This window comes from Zootermopsis nevadensis, unplaced genomic scaffold (assembly GCF_977971745.1).
Source record: "Zootermopsis nevadensis isolate Lab colony 2312 unplaced genomic scaffold, Znev_1.0 Znev_ptg000028l, whole genome shotgun sequence".
Lineage (NCBI taxonomy): Eukaryota > Metazoa > Arthropoda > Insecta > Blattodea > Termopsidae > Zootermopsis > Zootermopsis nevadensis.
The window spans coordinates 9,722,551-9,741,303 of NW_028259160.1; the positions used below are offsets into that span (position 1 = coordinate 9,722,551).

The 18,753-nt window shown below is 39.3% G+C and overlaps 1 protein-coding gene across 9 annotated transcripts in view; it reads left to right on the forward strand.

Annotated features, from left to right (window-relative positions):
• bi (T-box transcription factor bifid) overlaps positions 1-18,753 on the forward strand; it is a 349,399-nt gene that overhangs the window by 281,153 nt on the left and 49,493 nt on the right. The gene's annotated exons all lie outside the window — the stretch shown is intronic.

Below are 18,753 nucleotides of genomic sequence, written 5' to 3' on the forward strand. Positions count from 1 at the left end.
AGAAATAAATAGAGATATGGTGGCTTATCGGGTCAGTTGGTACTGCACTAATATTTCAAGAATTGAAGGGCTTCTCAGAAGGACACTGACTTATACAGTTTCGCCGGGATTTGATTTGCATCGCATAAGCGTTCAGAGTCGTAATACTCGAAACCCTATTGGCTGACAGTCACGTCATCGCCAGGCGCTTTGCCAGTTGTGTTATGTATTTGAAAACTTTACAGCGGACGTATCAATTTCTGATGCAGAAATGAAGATTTTATAATAGTGTCATATTCCTTTGCCAACGCTGTGTTACACGCAAAGAATTATAGGTACTGTCATCTCTGAAAATTCGGAATTGATTCTGTGTTTTTGAGAGAACAATATCGGCTGGATTTTAAAATATCAATGAATAAAATTTCATAAATGAAATTTAGTTTTTTTCAAATAATTGTGCTGTTGGAAAGCGTTTAACATGGAAATTTTTCCCGTCTTTGCACATTCCAGACATGTTGTGTCGTTTCAAGATCTGAAATCTGTAGTTAACCTTGCATATTATTTCCCGACTTAAAATTTCCAAACTGATATGCAATATTTTCTATCGTATTTAATGCGATGTTCCTTCGATCAACCCTTCAATTGCTGGAAAAGGTTACTTATATGTTATTAATTATCTTAATTTGTTTTGAATTTAGCGAAATTGTTGATAATGGCTCAATGTGTAATATATGAACATGGCTATTTGCAGCAGTACGCTAGGTTTAAGCTCTATTTTATTTATAGATACAACGATTAGGATTCCAAATATAAATTTGTGCAAGGAGTCTATATTTTACACTACAGGCCTGTAATCTGATGAAATATTTTCTCTGAGTAATAGGTCTGCAGTTGGCCTTGTATTACAAATTGAGTTCAGTTTATCATTCGGTTACTCGTCGCCGACTTCAAAGTGGAAAACAAATGTAAAATGAATTACTTCACATTCAGAATACAGATCTTACAGCAAAACCTTGAGCAGCTGCATTCAATTCCTCTCACGTAATCGCAGTGCCAGCTGCATCCGTAATTGTGGTAGCGGTATAACTTTCGCAGATCAATGTAATAAACTATGTGGACGTGGTGTGCGGGCCGTATGTTGCTGACCTTCATAAGGTGTTGAAGATGTTAGACCAGTGTTGGGACAAATAAAAGAACAGCAACAATCATCTTTATCTTGCGTGTTATATCAAGTCTGGGCTCGCCTGTATTAAAGGTATCAGTGAATACGTTATTTCACGTGTTTGAAAAACGGCGTCTATTGATTAAACGTAAATAACAACAGAACAGGTAGTGATTAAATGCTGTCTTCCTATTGGTCGACATTCACCGATTTATCTTAAGCACAGTTCTTGCTACTTGAGCAGTGATTCAGTTCAGGTAGTTATTTGACTTTTTTAGTTACAGAATTTTCTAATTTTGAACAGTAATCGGCTCTCCATTTGTACTCATTTTTACATTGGACTGTATCAATTATATAGAAATTATGAAGGACGAGAGATGAGTTTGAGGGGGCACGTAGCATGCATGGAATAAATTAGATATATAAAAAATTGTCAGGAATTCTTAGAGGAACAGACAACATAGGGGGTTTAAGGTATAGGCTAGTGAAATTGAATTTTTCTGGTTAAGAACAGGGTATATTTTCAGGTTGTGTGAACACAGTAGGGATATTTCAGGCTCCATATATACAGTACTGAGATACTGGGAACGACCCGTTCTTCAAGTGCCTGAGAACTGCGGGTCCCAACTTTTCGTTGGCTTGAGCTGTAGACGTTCGGTAGGACTCCTTGGACGAGGGATCGGCCCGTCGTAACCATATATACAGGGCGTTTCTTTATCAACTGCGCAGCTATTAAATTCTAAAGAAAGACATTTCATCATCAAATTAGTCATGGAGTTGTTTCGTATATTAGAGACCTTGGGATTGCCTGGTCCTCATCAGAGAGGTCTGCCTTGCATATAAATGAGTATCCCAGAATTAATTTTATTTCGGAAGAGAGCAGAACGGCTGAGTACAAGATATGAGATTTTATGTTTTCACAACAGTAAACATACTGCCTTCATCTTCGGGGATGAATTTTCCTTTGAAATGTTATCTACCAACAAGTCCGCTCGACGTTATAACTCAGAAAATGAACAACGACGTCTGAGCAGCAGAATTTGTTGAATATTTCTTATTAAATGCAATGACTACTTCGCCCGGTGTCGCGGCATTTAGGACGGAACTGTACCTCTTTCAGTCCGTATTCAGAGGACGCGAGCAACTCACCCAGAGGCGGCACTCACAACAAGACTTTTGGAGGGTGAGCTTCTAGTAATTCTACACTTTTGGGAAAATGTTTGGCTGGATACATATTGACACTAAGGACGATATTGACACACGTTTCCATACTCCCATGCCGACCTATTCTACCTTAATGACTTCTGTACACAACCCATAAGACTTCCAAACACACGGTTAGTTAGCCAGCACGCTGATGGATCGCAGTTGTATCTTCGTTCAGCTTCCGGTCCAACTATTGATTTCCGTTTCGTCTTATAGGGCGTCGAATGTTTTTTATTCTATTATTCAACGACGTGTTGTTATAACTAATGGTATACTTCGTTATGTATTGCGGAATGCTAATGGTTAAGATGTAAACTCTTAATAAAATCTTCTCGGGCATCAGCCACGTTAACTGGTTACAGTAGTAAACCGACGTTTCGGGAACCAACTCTGTCCCCATCATCAGGGTTCTGATGTGTCTGGATACCTCGGAAGTCGCCTGGTTCCTTTGCTATTTTCCAAGTTTTAAGAATATACGTCCTTCTGCCCGTAGCATGTTATAGCCTAGTTCTGCTGGGTCGTTTCTGGAATTCTGATCGTCGCTTAGCGCTGTGATCCGCAACATTACTTTTTCCCCCACGGCACACTCTAATTTGTCAAAGACACATGACGACTTACCGTAAAATTTTGCCTCACGAAAAGTACGTATGAAACCACATAACCATAAATATCTGCATAAAAATACTTACCCTATATAAATGCAGGAATATTAAAATAAAACATTACACATGTTTTATATTTTTGTTACGAGCTTTACAAGAAAGACTGCTAACAGTTACTCATAATGTGTTTGTTGGAGGTCCTCATCACTGCCGTTTAGATTCTTTCTCAATTTCTGGAGGTTTGATTTTCGATCAAGGGACTTTACGACTCCGAGTCAGTCCTTGGTCGTACATCTTCTTCCTCTTGTACCATTCTTCTTCTCGCGCTGCCGTCCAGTCAGCTTAAAAACAGTACAAAAGGTAGTTAAACTAATACTGTGGGGTTGGAGAACCAACAAAGAGGAACATGAACTGGAGTTGGTGGAAATGTCCACCGGAGCGGCGACAGTGTTTGTCGGGACCAGAACTCGACACTGCGGCATCGTCTTTCATTTTCCGCCTGGACAAACCAAAATTGACGAAGAGAAAGGAAGATCCTAGCGAAAGCGGGCGAAGTGGGAACTGAAGTAGGAGGTTACAAAGACGCCAACCGTCAGTTTTCTGCTACCGCCAAGAGAGCGGCACGCCTGCATGCCTTTGTCGTCCTCGGGAAGTTCATCTTTCAGTTTTGGAGACAGTGGCGAATTTGTATTTATGAATGTTGTGCGTGCCACTGCCTTTAGATTAAATTAATTGGCGTCATTAAAGCTTTTCTTCTATCACGGAGCGACGTGTAAATACTCAAAAGAACTCGGCTTGGAAATAAAACTTATTTAGCTCAGCGTCAGTGAAATTAGGATTGTCATCTTCCATTTTCCCATCCCTGAACTACGTGACATCAATAAAACGACACGTAATGTTTCTATTTGCTTATTATTATCGTTCGTCATCGTCATCATTATATTCCTGCCGCTTACATTAACATTGACGACGGCGTCCGTCTTATCACATAAAGAATTAAACTCAGAAGTGCAATTTTAAATTCTCGCGGTGGCCATTATGAAAATGGCCGTTTTATGAGATGTTCCGCCGTGTAGACTTGTAGAAGTTTATCGGCGTTCTTATCTCCCTGATGACGGAAACAGCAAGTACCTCTGTAACTTTTGTAAACTTACACCAAGCTACACTGCGGAACAACTGATAAGACAGCCATCTTCAAATGACTACATAAATTTGTACGCAGATATTTTAAAGCGTCGTTAAAACAATCTGGACATGATTGTCATTTATAAGGACTCCAGGAACCTTATGGAAACGTGTGGAATTTAATTTATCTGGCCGGTGTTAAGGACCAGCGAGGGACTGTTCTGAGCCCTTTTAGGCTAACTGTGTGATTCTTAGTTTATTAAGGAATCTGCTTCATGGAGTTGATTCTGTCTGGATTTATTCTCAGGCATTCAAATTTGCATTATAATATGTGCAATTGTGTTATTTTATTTCATGAACACGAAATTAATTTTGCGGCTTTATTTATAGCGTGTTCTGAATGTTGAAACCCGTAAATTGACGTATTCTAACTTCTGTCGGATTAAAATTTTGTTGTGAACAAGCCATATCCAACGATTTAATTGTTATGACAGAAAAACTTCAGTTTAGTCAAGGGCGCTTTATATTATTCACTAAAACATTGTATCGGCAAAATATGATAACGAAACTCTTAATATAAACATTTAAATGTTGTCTTTGACAGTGTATGGATGTCGTTGAATATTATTGTGATTCCTAAAAATGGTTTGTTTTATTCTATAAATATAGACATGTTAAACTGAGTTTGTTTGAGCGGTTTTAACTCGTGCTTTGTCAGGCTGCTTCTTACTTATGTCCGTCTGTCTTTCGGTGTCTGGAAGCTAGTGGCGGTCGCTTTTAAACTATTCTCGGTATAACACAGTGGTAGTGTAAGTGGTTCTTCACTCCAAAGCCACCCTTCTAGTGTTGAAGAGGGGAGGCTATTTACCGAAGCGGATTTAGGACCATTTCACCCCTGGTAAGGCCTACAGTAGTGATGTCTTCTTCCCTTTACAACACAGGTTTTTAAGCTTGTATCTCCTATTATCCCCCTCACCCATCCAGGGTATCAGTCCTTGCTAAGCCTTATACTACTAAGACGACAAAAAGCTTTGCTTGTCTGCCATTTTCCAACCTCCTACTGAGTCAGACGAGGAACACAGTACTGAATAGAACGTCTATTGTTTTACGATGCACAGTTACGAAATGTCAGTAATGAGCGATAACCGGGAGATTGTCGTAAAAAGTAAGTTAATATAAACGAGATTTTAGGTTATCGCAGATACGAATATGAAGATGTCTTCTGGGATGTTGCGCCGTGCAAATTGGAAAAAATTAACCGGCGTTTCAGAGGTGCTTACTGCATATATCTTCAACGCTGAAGGCCACTCATAAACTTTGGTATCTATCGATACGTTCTCATGGCGTTGCATGCCATAAGACCACAATCGATTTATCTCGAATCTCTTCTTGTACGGTTATTAGGATTTTTTAATAAATATGCGTTGCCCGTTCTTTCACGCGTCCCTTGCACATTTTGGTCCCTGGGCGCTGGGACAGCTTCATCCTTCTACTTTCAGCTTTTCCAATTATTTCTTTGGTGCTGTCAGACAGTGCGATAAATGCAGTTAGCTATTTCGACACGCAGTTTCTTGCCCTGTGCAAGATGGCGACGGCAGCCGTCCCGTCTGAGGCTGCATTAGCTACACTGCGCATTGTCGCCATGTTTTAACAGGAGTATTGTTGCTTCCGGCGCCCGAATCCTGAACAAATATGATTATTGCTGTTTGTGCAGGGCTCCAAACTGGTCTTCTGTCAATTAAAATTTATGCTCCTGCTTTATCTTTCCCGCTCCTCTCAGTTATTTGCGGGTTTTAAAGAGCTCTATGATCATGCTTTTAGAGGCCATTAGTCCAGTTTCGCTGAGTGCAAGAACGAATTACGCCTCTCTCTTAATGGATATTGTCTGAATTTAAATTTGATGGATTGACTTTACATTATTTTGAAGTGGCATGTTCCAGTCAAATAAATTATCTTATTATTTGCTTGTTTTATTACACAAAGAAAGATAAATAAACAGATTTATTCCCATGGAATAAAACGTGTATGCACCACTTCTGATTTAATAACTGTTAATTGAAAACCATTTGGGTAAGAATAATTTGTTGTTACATGAAGATAAAGCTCCTAGGGGCACATTCCTCCTTAAGACGTTGTTAGCCAGTCATCTAATTAAGAAACGTAACTACTGCTTTTTATGAAAGCCAAAGTTTCGTTTCTGTTCTAAAGTCCGCTTACCTATGTCCTGTGTAATTTTTCGTAACACTCTGGTTTTACAGCAGATGTTTAACCCACGCTCAACCCCCAAACCGGACACTCACACATTTCCTGCTCTTTATATAGTAAGGGACAGCGAGCCTTTATCTGAACTTTTATTTGTCATTTCTCTGTTACGTTTCGCCGAGAAATGTGGCGACGCTGTAAATGTTTCTGTCGCGATTAATATAACACTATTTTATGTTAGGTAATTACTGGAGCGTTGTGGCCTTCCTGTGCTTTTATAACAAATTAAAGGAATGTTTTTCCCCCCCTAGTTTTATGAAGTCTACACAACGCAAACCAAAGAGTCCACAATTATGAATTACTATAATTTTCGTAATGCGTGCAAAATTAACAATATGGCACTCGTTTTTCGTAGTTCTTATTTTAAAAAGCAGGAAACGAGTAACTCTGTATTCCAGACTGAACTGTAGGCAGTGTTCATATTTGTGAGTTTTTGATATCACTGAACAGAATCACAGATCACAGTGGATTAAGTCTGTCGGATTACGTTATAATGACGCGTTTCAAGTAAGGCAACCAGGAATTGTAACTTATTACATGTTTTCTCTAATAAAACTGTTAAAACTCATGATTTTCTTTTTTTCTTTTTTACTAAAAAATATAAAACGTAGCAAATTCACAGAAACTTGATAATGGGCAAGACTTCAGATTCTGGGAGCGATGAATCTGAAGATGGCTGTCTTTTCGGATTTTACTCCGTGTAGCCTGATAGACGTTTACCGACGTTTCAGAGTTAGTTACTGCCCCCCATCATCAGTTTGAACGTAACCCCATGATGATGGATGTAGTAAGCACATCTGAAATGTCGTAAACGTCTACTAGGCTACACGACGGTCATCTTCGCTGCAACAGACCTTCCGATAGTCGTCTGGCTCTGTACAAAAAAGTCGATCAGTTAGTAAGTAAATTATTTAGGAATCTAGATGTTTGGGAAGGCTTTAAGAACTAAGAGGTTAATCTAATTGTAGATATATTCGAGATATAGTTCATTTAGGATTAATTAAAATGTCAATACCAAGAATCTCTGCATCTATTTTTTAGAGGTCACAGATGTTTATATGAGCATCTTATCTTAGAAGTTTGTCTTACTTTATGATTTCCCTTCGGACCTTACTCGTTGAAAGATGAAAGAGGCTGTAGATCAAACTTGCCACTGCTGGTGTAGGGGGGGGGGGGATGTCATGCAACGCCCAACATTTCCTGTCGCTGTGTCGTAGTTTAAACCTACTTTACCAAAAAGAAAGTTTTTGAAATGACTTTATAAAATCGACGTTGTACGAGTAGATGGGACCATTTAGAACACAGAAACAAGCAGGCATTGTAAATTTATAATTAGACATACAGGCGTATACAATAGAATTAGTTGTCAACTTTTGCTCGTAATATCCATTAGTATACATTCCCATCTCATTTATTAACATTTGCTGTTTTAATATAGACTACAAAAATGTTTCATATAAAATTTATACTTAGTCTCCGTAACAAAATCTTCTTCGTTGCTGCAATATTTTATTAGTCTTAGCCACTAAACCTAAAGATAAGTTCGCTGTCCTCGGTCGCAGAATTGTTTTACTTTCTGCTAGCAAAAATATCGAACAAAGTAATTCGCTGCATTACGCCCAACTTGGTACGTCACCTGTGTGACTGAATTGATGGAGTTCGATCTTCGGCAAGTACAAATGAGATTTCCTCCGGCCTCTGTGTCCAGACCGACTCTGAGGCTCACCCAGTCACATATCCAAAGAGTACTAGGGGGTTCCTTTTCCCCGGGGTAAAGTGCGGTCGGGGCGTGGCGCTGTCCACTCACTCCAAAGAGTGCAGAGGTCAAGAACGAGTCGGATCTCTGCCGCCTCTCCCCCCCAGGCGCCACCGTGGCGCGTAGCGACACAGCTTCTCTGTCATTTAAAATAAGGTCTTAAAAACCATAGGATTCTAATGTAAAGCGCAATGTCAGATTCTAGTGATATGGAAAACGTTCAGTTAGCTTTGTGCAGTACATCTGCTTGTCGAATGTGAAGACGATTAAGTCACGGGCAATCAAGGCATTACGAACGACAAGCCGGTTTTATTTTCTCGAACCATACTTTGCGCAACATCTGAAATGACGGTTGTGGACCCCGGGGAGTCGCTAGAGACTGATGCACTTGCCTCGAGAAACGGATGGGACACAAAACCTTGTTTTCTGTCTCCTAGAGTCCCCATTTCAGAGAACTGCCCTTAGATATCGGGGTTTCCAATGTTCAAACTGACCGGCCCATCATACGTCCCCTTTCCAAGATTTAGAAAAGAATTTTTGGAATTAACTTGACACACAAAGTGTGAATGAGCTGAGAGTATGGGTGTAGCTTATCCTCAGCGCATGCGCATAATATGAAGAGAGAGTACGTGTTTCATTTGTTACAGCACCAGATTCATAGACATCAGCTGTACTTCATGTATGTAATGTCGATAGATAACTGCGATAAATATTTATGAAACGGCCTTTGTATAGCATGATTAATTTATTAGACCTGCAGCCATGATAAAAACAGTTGGTTCAGCTAAATGTGGTTCAGAAATGAGTAATTCGTTTGTCAATATGAGTGTCAGTGTCATGTGATTAATATAATCCTCCTCCCTTCACCCGTGTAACAATCGTTCGGTGTTTGTAGGAATGTTGTTGGTCGATAGTGGGCAAAGCAGGTTTCTTCGTTCTTAATTTCCCGAGCAAATTATCAGATATGTGCTCAAATTTGTTAGCTGTACAGCTTCACCTACGGCCGTCAAGTGCGTGCCACTCACTACGTTTTGTATTTCCGCACAAATGCACAGAAATGTTTTAAACTAAATTTGAAATTATGCTTACTATTTACAATGCATGGAAGTTGGTTGTACGCCTGTCACGGGATTCGATCTGCAGGGTTCAAATAAAGATTAGACGTGTTCCTTCTGAATTAACATGCTCAGTCATTAATTTCGCTGAGTCAACAAAGATTGCAGATGATTCGATTCCTGTTTCCTGCAATGCCTATGACCTTATATTCGGTTACACTGTTTTCCAGTTGCCACAAAGTTTATTAAAATCTCGAAAATTATTGTACCGAATTTCAGCCAAACTTCCTTATATTATAAGGTCAAGACATTTATATTTTTCATCTATTTGTCCTTGAATAAAGATTACTGTATTAACTCTTCAAAGCATTGTCTTATCTATAATATACGGCCTGCGCTGATATTCATTAACTCGGAATTTTACCAACGCAATGTACTTAGGTGTTTGTAGGGTTCTGATAACGAAGAGTTATTGTTTCCCTAAACGGCATTGACCAATTGAATTTTTTAATACGCCTTGTGTCTTCTTTGAGATAGGAACTGAATCTGTAAATAGTGTTTAGACCAAAAATGATATTAAACCTATAAATATACATCGTTAGAGAATTTATTACTTCCGCGAATAAAATATTTTAATAAAACATAAATGAAAATAAAAATCAGTTAATATTAGGTGATATGTAATTGCACGATACGCTTTTCACTGTAAATAAAAAAATTCCAGGGCTTCGTGATTTTTCGAAAGATAAAACAATTTAATCTGTCGATTGTTTTATTTTGGATTGTGACGTCCTTTGTTCTTTGCCGTCTTCAGAGTAAGGACGGGGGCTGTACGTTCGTTTGAAACGTTGGTGTACCATTTACAAAACCACAGCCCGTAAGACCACAATCGATAACTTCACTGCCTTGAGTGTCTCAAATCTCAGTGCGTGTGTGTAAATCAGTGTGTGATTGAGCAGTGTGTGTGTGCCATTAGTCAGAGAGGTAATAATTGGCGCCGGGACACGCCCCCTGACCGAGGCGTGGCGTCCCGACGCTGCTACTTGTTCAAACAGAGATGCGTGTTCTCCCCTCACGGTAGAACAGAGTGCTTTGAAACTTACTGCACTAAAGATCAAGTTTTGGGTTACGAACTTAAAACACATTGCAGTTTTAATCGGTAGGTAGAATTTTTAATAAATGGAAAATCGGTGAGCGTATATGAAGATGAATGTTTTGTTTTCCAAGAGAGGAATGAAGTCTTTGTTCAACTCTTTAAAGGACAATGGCAACTGTATGTACCATCTGATTTTGCGTTTAATAATAACTCTGCATGTTGTCCACACAGCGTACTTAAATTCTAGTATAATTAACCCTTTGAAGCCGAAGCTCGTCTTAAAAAAGTATATTTCAGTCCGTACCGCAAAGAAAACCCCACAATTCACAATTGCAAAGATCAACATGTTGGCTGTTTAACGAAGTATTCACTGTTTACTCTGAGAATCATATAATGTCTGTGTGAGCAAACTACAAAATTGCTTATTCTTAAAGCAGGTGGTAGAAGACGTTACCGCTGGTCTTTAAAATATTAATTTCAACCGTTATTTCTTGAACAAAGACTTGATAAAATGTGGAACAGAACAAAGTGTTGCAGTGTTTCTAAATCAATTCAGCTGGGTTTTTTTTTCGACGAAATGGCGCCGTTAAAAGTTGCTCAGTTCTATCGTTGTAGTGTTGCCCTGCTTGGCGAAAGGCTTGCAGATCGGCGTGTATGTTCGGTTTGAAGATACCAAGTGACATCCAGGAAGACACGAATGCTTTTTCTAGGTTAATTGTATAAACTGAACGACTTACATCACTCTTCAACACTGAAGTATCGTTAGATAACTGAGTGGGTTCCCATGTTGTCACAAAATTTGCTGTGTAATTAAAAGCGCAGTGAATCAAACAGCGACACATGTAACAAGTTCTAATCCTTCGTTTCGAAATGTATCATTCTGCCCGAAAGCCTTTACCTTTAATTATTTTCATAATAATAGCCTAATTTTCAATAAGCTGATCGATCGGTTAAAGAAATCTCCTTTAAATAGTCTGTAATTATTCTGAGGTTCTTAAAATTAGTCGTTGGTGTGAGTCTCGAAGTTTTATCGCCTTCAGTATAAAAGCTCACAATATTATTCTACCCTCAACAGTTCAATAGAGAATACGGTGGGTGTGGTCGATGGCATTACGTACATCAGCACCAGGATCGATTTCATAGAGAGATAAATGTCAACTGGGATAATGAATACAGTAGTTGCTTAGCAAGTCTGGCAGAAATGTAAACATTACGAGTCCTACGGGTGTAACATTAAATTAATAAATCAGTTAACCATTGGGTATTCTCTAATTAATGTAATTTGTTATTATAAAAGTCTTCACTTCAGGGCATATGAAAAGTTCCTCTTGCAACTTCAACTTTCCATCTTTTCTTGGACGGTCAATATATCTTCTACCTTTTTATGTGTAATGGAAGATTTAGTTTGGTATTCTCGTGCCATCCAAACTTTAAAAGAAAACTTACTGACAGTATTTTCGTAGTGTAAACATAATAATATAACATAAATATTCAATTATAAATGGACATAGAGATAATTAAAATGTATATAAATAAATGGATAAAATAAATGCGACAGGAATAGAACCATTAGCATTGCATTTAAAAGATTCAGTACAGTTGGCCTGTGGTTTTATTGATGGCATTGAAACAAATATTTTATTGAGGCGTGAGAAGGTTATTGTGAATTAAGATAAATGGGTCAGGACCTGTCTGATTTGGTCTTTTTGTGTTGCCTTTGAGATTCGATCCAAAGATATGTTATGAAAATGTTATGTTTCTCAGTCACTGAAACAGAATAGACTTGTTAATAATAATCCAGTTAATTTGGAATGCTGACTGCATGTTAGATGGAATATTTAAGATTGATACCAAATACGGAAAACATATTACCTGTCGGATAGTGGAGTCCGAATTGACCTAACTGAGTCAAATTTGACAGTCACAGATTTCTTCATTGACGTTCATTTTATAATTCTGCGGCTCGGAAAGTGGACGAGCCTATAACGTTCGCTAGAGGGGTGGCAGACTTTCCTGCCTTCCCCCACCCTCAGAGAAATTAAAGATGTCTTTGGGAAATAAATCTCCTCACGAATCCGAAAAAGGTTTTTAGAAATTCAGTATTCTGTGTGAGGGGGGGGGATTATATTGTTTATTCATCGAGACCTTAGGCCGTCGATTAACACCTCTTTGATCGAATAAAAATTACAGTTCGTGATCACCATTTTAGAGTAAATCTATAAAATAATTAAGAACAGCTGTTAGTGTATGCGTTCAATAAGTGATTTTTCCCAATCTCAATGTTCCCATGAAATGAAATGTAAAACATGAAAGTTAAAAAAAAAATTCTGCTTCTTATCAACAGCCTATAAAAGCGCAGAGGTGAAGTTGAAGTAATTATACACGTGTAGAGGTCAGCTGTCAGCCTTAACCTTTGATTCCCTTTGCTCTGACAGAACATCAGTACGCAGTGTGTAAGACACTGGGTAGATATAAGAGGAAGGATGGTTGCTGGGAAACAAATGTGTGTGCCTGCATAGCTAAGATTTAAGCCCTTTTATTCTCTCGAAGGATGTAAGTAAAACTTAATCTCTCGCCATAGGGAAGGAACACGTTGTTTCTGTACGTTCAGAAGTGTTAGGCCAAAGGGGGACGGAGAACCGGAGGATGGATAATACTGCATAATTTGGGGCGAAATAATTACTTTCAACCAGATATTATTAGGGATAAAATAAAGGAATACTTGTGTAAGGCATGGGAGAGACGAGAAATGAATGTTGTATAATTTTAGTAGGAGTACATGCAAGAAAGTGACCATTTGAAAGACATAAGCGTAGATGAGAGGATAATATTAAGATGGATCTTAAAAAGAGGTTTGACTAGTTGAACTGGGTTTATTTGTCCCAGATTAGGGACTAGTGGCGGGCTCTTGTGAACACGGTATTGAATCGACATTTTCCATGAAAGTCGGCTAAATACCTGACCACCTGCTGAAGGACTCTGCTATATTTTGTAATTTTAACCGGAATAAACTATGACAGTGAAGAAACTTAAGCTGTCCGGCCAGCTATTGATCTACTGGACACGAACATGCACTAATTTCACTGTTGCATACAGAATGACAACTGTGTTAACATTTCGGACAGTTTTAATTGCTATTGACATTGTTGCCAATTCGCTGCTGGACAACGGATGTTGATAGTGGCGTTGTTTGAACAGAGGGTATGACCACAGCTATCTAATGAAATGGACTAAATCGCTTGTTTCTTGTCACTGGGGTGTGAAATATGGAACTGATGACGTTTCACTGACTGCTCTTTGTTCTTATTCACCTTAAAAATCGAACACCTCATAAATTTAGAATAGGGGAAATAATTAAATTTTAAAATAACATCTGACGCTCGACGGATTTAATGGCAGAAGCAGCTTCGTAATAGAACGTTTAGTGGCACTGTTTTTCAGAAGTTTGTCTCTCATAAGAAATTATTCAGAAACTGAAGGATTTAGCCTAATTTCCTTGTTTGAAAATTAGAATGAACTTGAGGATATCATCATGAAAGTGCTTGTCTCCTTGTCTTTTCGGTGTTGAGCCGACGGCTGTTTGTGACGTAGCTCTCGATATGAAAGTAATCCCATTGGAGGGCTTCACACATTCGTTATTTTTAATTTCATAACACTTGATGTAAACATAGTTTTTATGCCAACTTCTGAGATACATTCGTTAAGCTAAACATAAGTAAGATGATAGAATTATTTTTTAAAATAGAAAACTAGGTTTTTAAGATATGGACTAAATTTCTACCAGACTACACAACGCAACAAACCAGAAGACAGCCATCTTCAGACTCACCGCCGTGAAAACCTCAAATCTTACATTGACTGGAAATGTTGACTCGGAGCAGGATTTAACGCGAAGTTGCCTGAGGAGTTCACTTAAACCCCAGCACCAGACCCTTTCCTGCAATAAATAAGGGTATAATTTGTTCGCCACGGGGTAACACGTTCTTGTACCATTTAAATTCTTTATGATCTAATTTTGCAAAGTAGATAGGCCTACCTCTCTCGCGGCCAATATTAAAGTGGATCATAAAAATGGGTGTAAGAGTTCAGTGTTGGGCTCATTTGAACAAGGTCATGAACCCATGGTTTCCATGAAATTTCAGTTGCTTCTTGACCGTCTGAACGACTATCAATCAGGGTAAGATTTCTGTCTTCTGGGTTGTTGCGCTGTGTATCATCAGGGCGATGAATCGCCCTGATGACGGAGGCAGTATGACCTCTGAAACGTTGGTAAACATCGACCAGACTACACAGCGCAACAACCCAGAAGACAGAAATCTTCATACTAACAATCGCCCTAATGATGGAGGCAGTATGACCTCTGAAACGTTGGTAAACATCGACCAGACTACACAGCGCAACAACCCAGAATACAGAAATCTTCATACTAACAATCGCCCTGATGACGGAGGCAGTATGACCTCTGAAACGTTGGTAAACATCTACAAGACTACACAGCGCAACAACCCAGAAGACAGAAATCTTCATACTCACCGCTGTGAAAACCTCAAATCGTACACATCAATCAGTTCGTTAAGAAGAAATTAGTTGGATATCGGATTTGACAGTGTTCTTCTCTAAGTGGTCCAATAAGCTGAAGCTGCGACTATACTTTGCGGTGGTGGAAAGCCTATCATTACCAAGCGCTCTCATCCCCTGTAGAACAGTTCAGTGTGCGGGGGTTTACTTTGGGGCAAGGTCTCTGACGCTGACAACATAAGTGGCGTAAGTAACAACGTGTTGCCGGTTGTTTCGTAGACTTTCCTGTGGTGACGGATACTCTCATCCCGGAGGTAAACGGTTCGAACACTTACGTTGGACTGGCAGATCTGATGAAATATCGCTTCGTTTTCTAGGGTCCTACAGGGAAATTGCCGTGTGTTTACCTTGAAAGTCAACCATTATTCATTCCCACTTAGTATGGTAGGAATTCACTGACGTTTCAGATGTGCTGGAATGATATTGCGGGCAGTAAGCACTCCTGAAACGTCGGTCAGTTTCCAACAAACTGTACGGTGGGACAAACAAGAAGACATTCATCTCGAAAGCTGGTGTGGAAGCCGAAGGTAGAGAAATTTGAGACTTGAAAGGAAGAGAGATGGGTGTTCGTTGATGAAACCGTAACGAAATATACCAAGGGAACTGGTGTTTAATGGTAGCCAGACTATTTCTTTATTATAGGCCGTCAATGAAGGGACAAGACGAGTATTCGAGGCACAACCTTTGATACCGAGGCTACTCCAAATAATATTTAAGAATTATTTCATACTGCAGTGAACGCACAACACCTTTCCATTTGAAAGATCAATCGATTAGTGATTAAAAGTGATGTTTTACACGACGTTTGGAGAGTTACATTTATTCCGTCTTTAGGTGACTGGATGTCATTACACTGACATCGTCATGTATGAAACTGAAACGTCGTGTATGTTAACCTCCCGAAGCGTTGCGTATGTCATATATCCCTCTGTCAATGGACTGTCCAACATAACATTCTTATAACGAGTCAACTGCTGCCACAAGTCTGTTGACTGGAATCATTGTTTCGTTGTTAGGAGCCATGAGGACGAATCCTCGTGTAACAAACAGGGTTGACAGAGTTGTTCTGCACGTGACTTGTGTGCGTCACGTAGGGGATGTGTGTACACAGGGGCTTCTCGAATCACTCTGTATCTGTTATATAAGTTCTACGGTGATGGTAACGAGGAAAAAAACAAGGGAAGGAATTTTATATGTCGCAGCGCAGTGGAGAACTTGGAACTGTTGGTTCAGAATAGCCAGACATCAACACATTGGCAGTAAAGATGGCTGTCTTCTGGGTTGTTGCACCGTGTAGTCTGGTAGAAGTTTACCGACGTTCCCGATGTCCTTGCTGCCTCCATCATCAGGACGATAAGAACTAAAGTACATAGATCTTTGAATTGGTCTCAATTAATTAACATTGCGACCGTTGTTCTGACACTATGAAGGATTGTGCCATCATAACAGAGAAATATGTTGCCGCCATCTTGAAGAATTTTCGCCCTGAACGTTGATAACCGCCTCAAAATGCAGAAGACTAAAATTCCACTGCTGTGTAGAACTCGAATCTCATGCAGATTGATTTAGTAGAGTTTTACTTAATGCCGCTGTTACATGATGAGGTCGATGTTACACCAAGTTTTCCTTTGCGGTAGTCTGTTATTGCTACATGCACACGTATTATTCACCCACTAATTGTGTAAGCCATTGATTTAAGAAAGTAGCCAGGTTAATTTAATGCAGTGATCGGCACTGATCTGAGAGCAGTGTTGGATTCAATAAAATTCTAAAGTAGTGAAATTAATTCGCGTCAGACAGGCATTATCAGCCAACACCAGCACACACAATCACATATATCGCTCTTGACCTCATTGCCCCTCGATACTTGTTTCGGGCCGCTCTATAATAATACCAAATCTACTTACAGCCTCACAACATTAAAGAACCATTCTGAAAACCCACAGACAATTATTGACAACGACATCGTATCGATGACGTCATTTGGGGAGGAATAAAGCGTGCATCATGGTAGGGTTCGGGAGGATTAATTGGGGGAGGAGCAAGTTGGTCACGCCATCTGGCAGGGTGTCGACCTCAAGACTCTGTTCCAAGAGTCTTTAGTTCAGTTCAATTTATTTAAAACGGGTCACTTACGGATAGACCTGTAGCCTAAGTTTCGCGTTTCTGATGGATTCCGATTATATAATGCACTATTCAGATTGGTTTTACGTAAGTCTTACTATGGATATGAGAACGTGTGTTTTAAAATTGAGTTGTGTCGAAATCGAACATGTGACAAGAAATAAGTTTCGAATTTGTTCAGGTTATGTACGTGATTAAATTCACAGGCGTTTAAGTTTTGTGTGACAGTAGTACAGTTCTTAAACTCACCTCTTGTCCAAAGAGACAGTAACTGAATCACATATTAATACATTCCGAATTACTCGATCCCCGCCATTATTAAACTTGGTTCCAAGTATGGCGTTTAATAACCACATTTACTACGTTTCAGTTGAATGATTGATTAGGGAGTGTTTTGAAATAAAATATTAACTTAGGTGAAATATGAAAGCTTCATCCACTGTTTGAAAGTCACAAGTTGGCATCGACACAGAATATCTTGACGTAGAACTTACTTTTATAATTTTAAAACTGAGTCTTTAATATTTTATGAAACATTGAATACTTCACACGTATTTCCCATTGTAAAACTGTGTTATCTCTTTGCCAGCGTATTGCCGTAGGGAGGCTTTTGGTGTTCTGAGTGCGTCGCGGCAAGAGGCGTCACGACGATCCCGGTCAGTTTGCTAACGTCTTGTCTTGTGCGTTCAGTAACAGACTTTTATGAACGCGGTAACGAACAGTCGTGTCCTGTGTAACTCTGGATTTCGTGAGCAACTGAGTGACCATTAACTTTTCAGGGATGATCTTATATCATACATTTATTATTTTTGCATTTCAAAGCCAATTAACATTCACAACTAATGCTTTGAATCTAAGAGCTGTTAGGCCTACTCTAACCAGTTGAGCCGTGCCTATCTAGAAACGAATTTCCTGTGAATTCCTCTTTTACGTTTTCTATAGACACGTCCGTTATTTGGCATCATCGATTTATTTGTGTCAAGTGGTAGTTAGTACCTTGAGTGGGGCTCGAACTGACAAATGTGGGGCGCCGATCTTATAAATGATGAGGACGTGTTTGCTTAGCACTTTGGAGCCATTACTAATTAGCGTCGTTCAAATTCAGGGGAAAAGAGAAATATGTGACTCTTCTGTACAGTTCACTGGGCTTCGCTTGATGGAAGTGACTATACATTTATGCTGCTATTGAAATAATCCAACCAATCAAGTGCGCGAACCCTCTGCATCTCTCCTTCTTGTCTACACTTTCTAGCTCCATATTTGGGTGCACCCTTTCCACTCTCACTTCGCCCCTTTCATCGGCTTTTAATGTACGGACAGAAGGCCTACCAAATTTATGTGTCATGTGAAGGAGATGAAGTAGTCGGAATTTTGCAACGTTCCGGTGAAGAATGAGTACTAAATTGAAATAAAAACTGAAATTTATCAGATTTAATAAACCCTGTACTAATCATACTCCTGTGTTACACCGCGAAGTTTCCAACACCGCTTAATAATTTATTTCGCCATCTTATTCAATAGGTAAACATTATTTAAAGTAATGAAATCGTTATACAGATCAGTACTCGTGTTATTTTTAAACACTCCATTACTAAAACCTTGCTTTCTGCCACTCACGTTCTGAACACACAGAATCAAAGTCTGTTGGATCACTTGAGAAGGGTGGCTGAATCAAGACGCTGTGCTATCTGGTAATACATGATTAATGTTCGCACAAACATCCGCTGGCTTGAGAGGGTTTTAATGTTTAAAAAAAACGAGTTAAAAGAGGGTGATGGAAAATCTGAGAGAGGGATGTTTGTTTAATC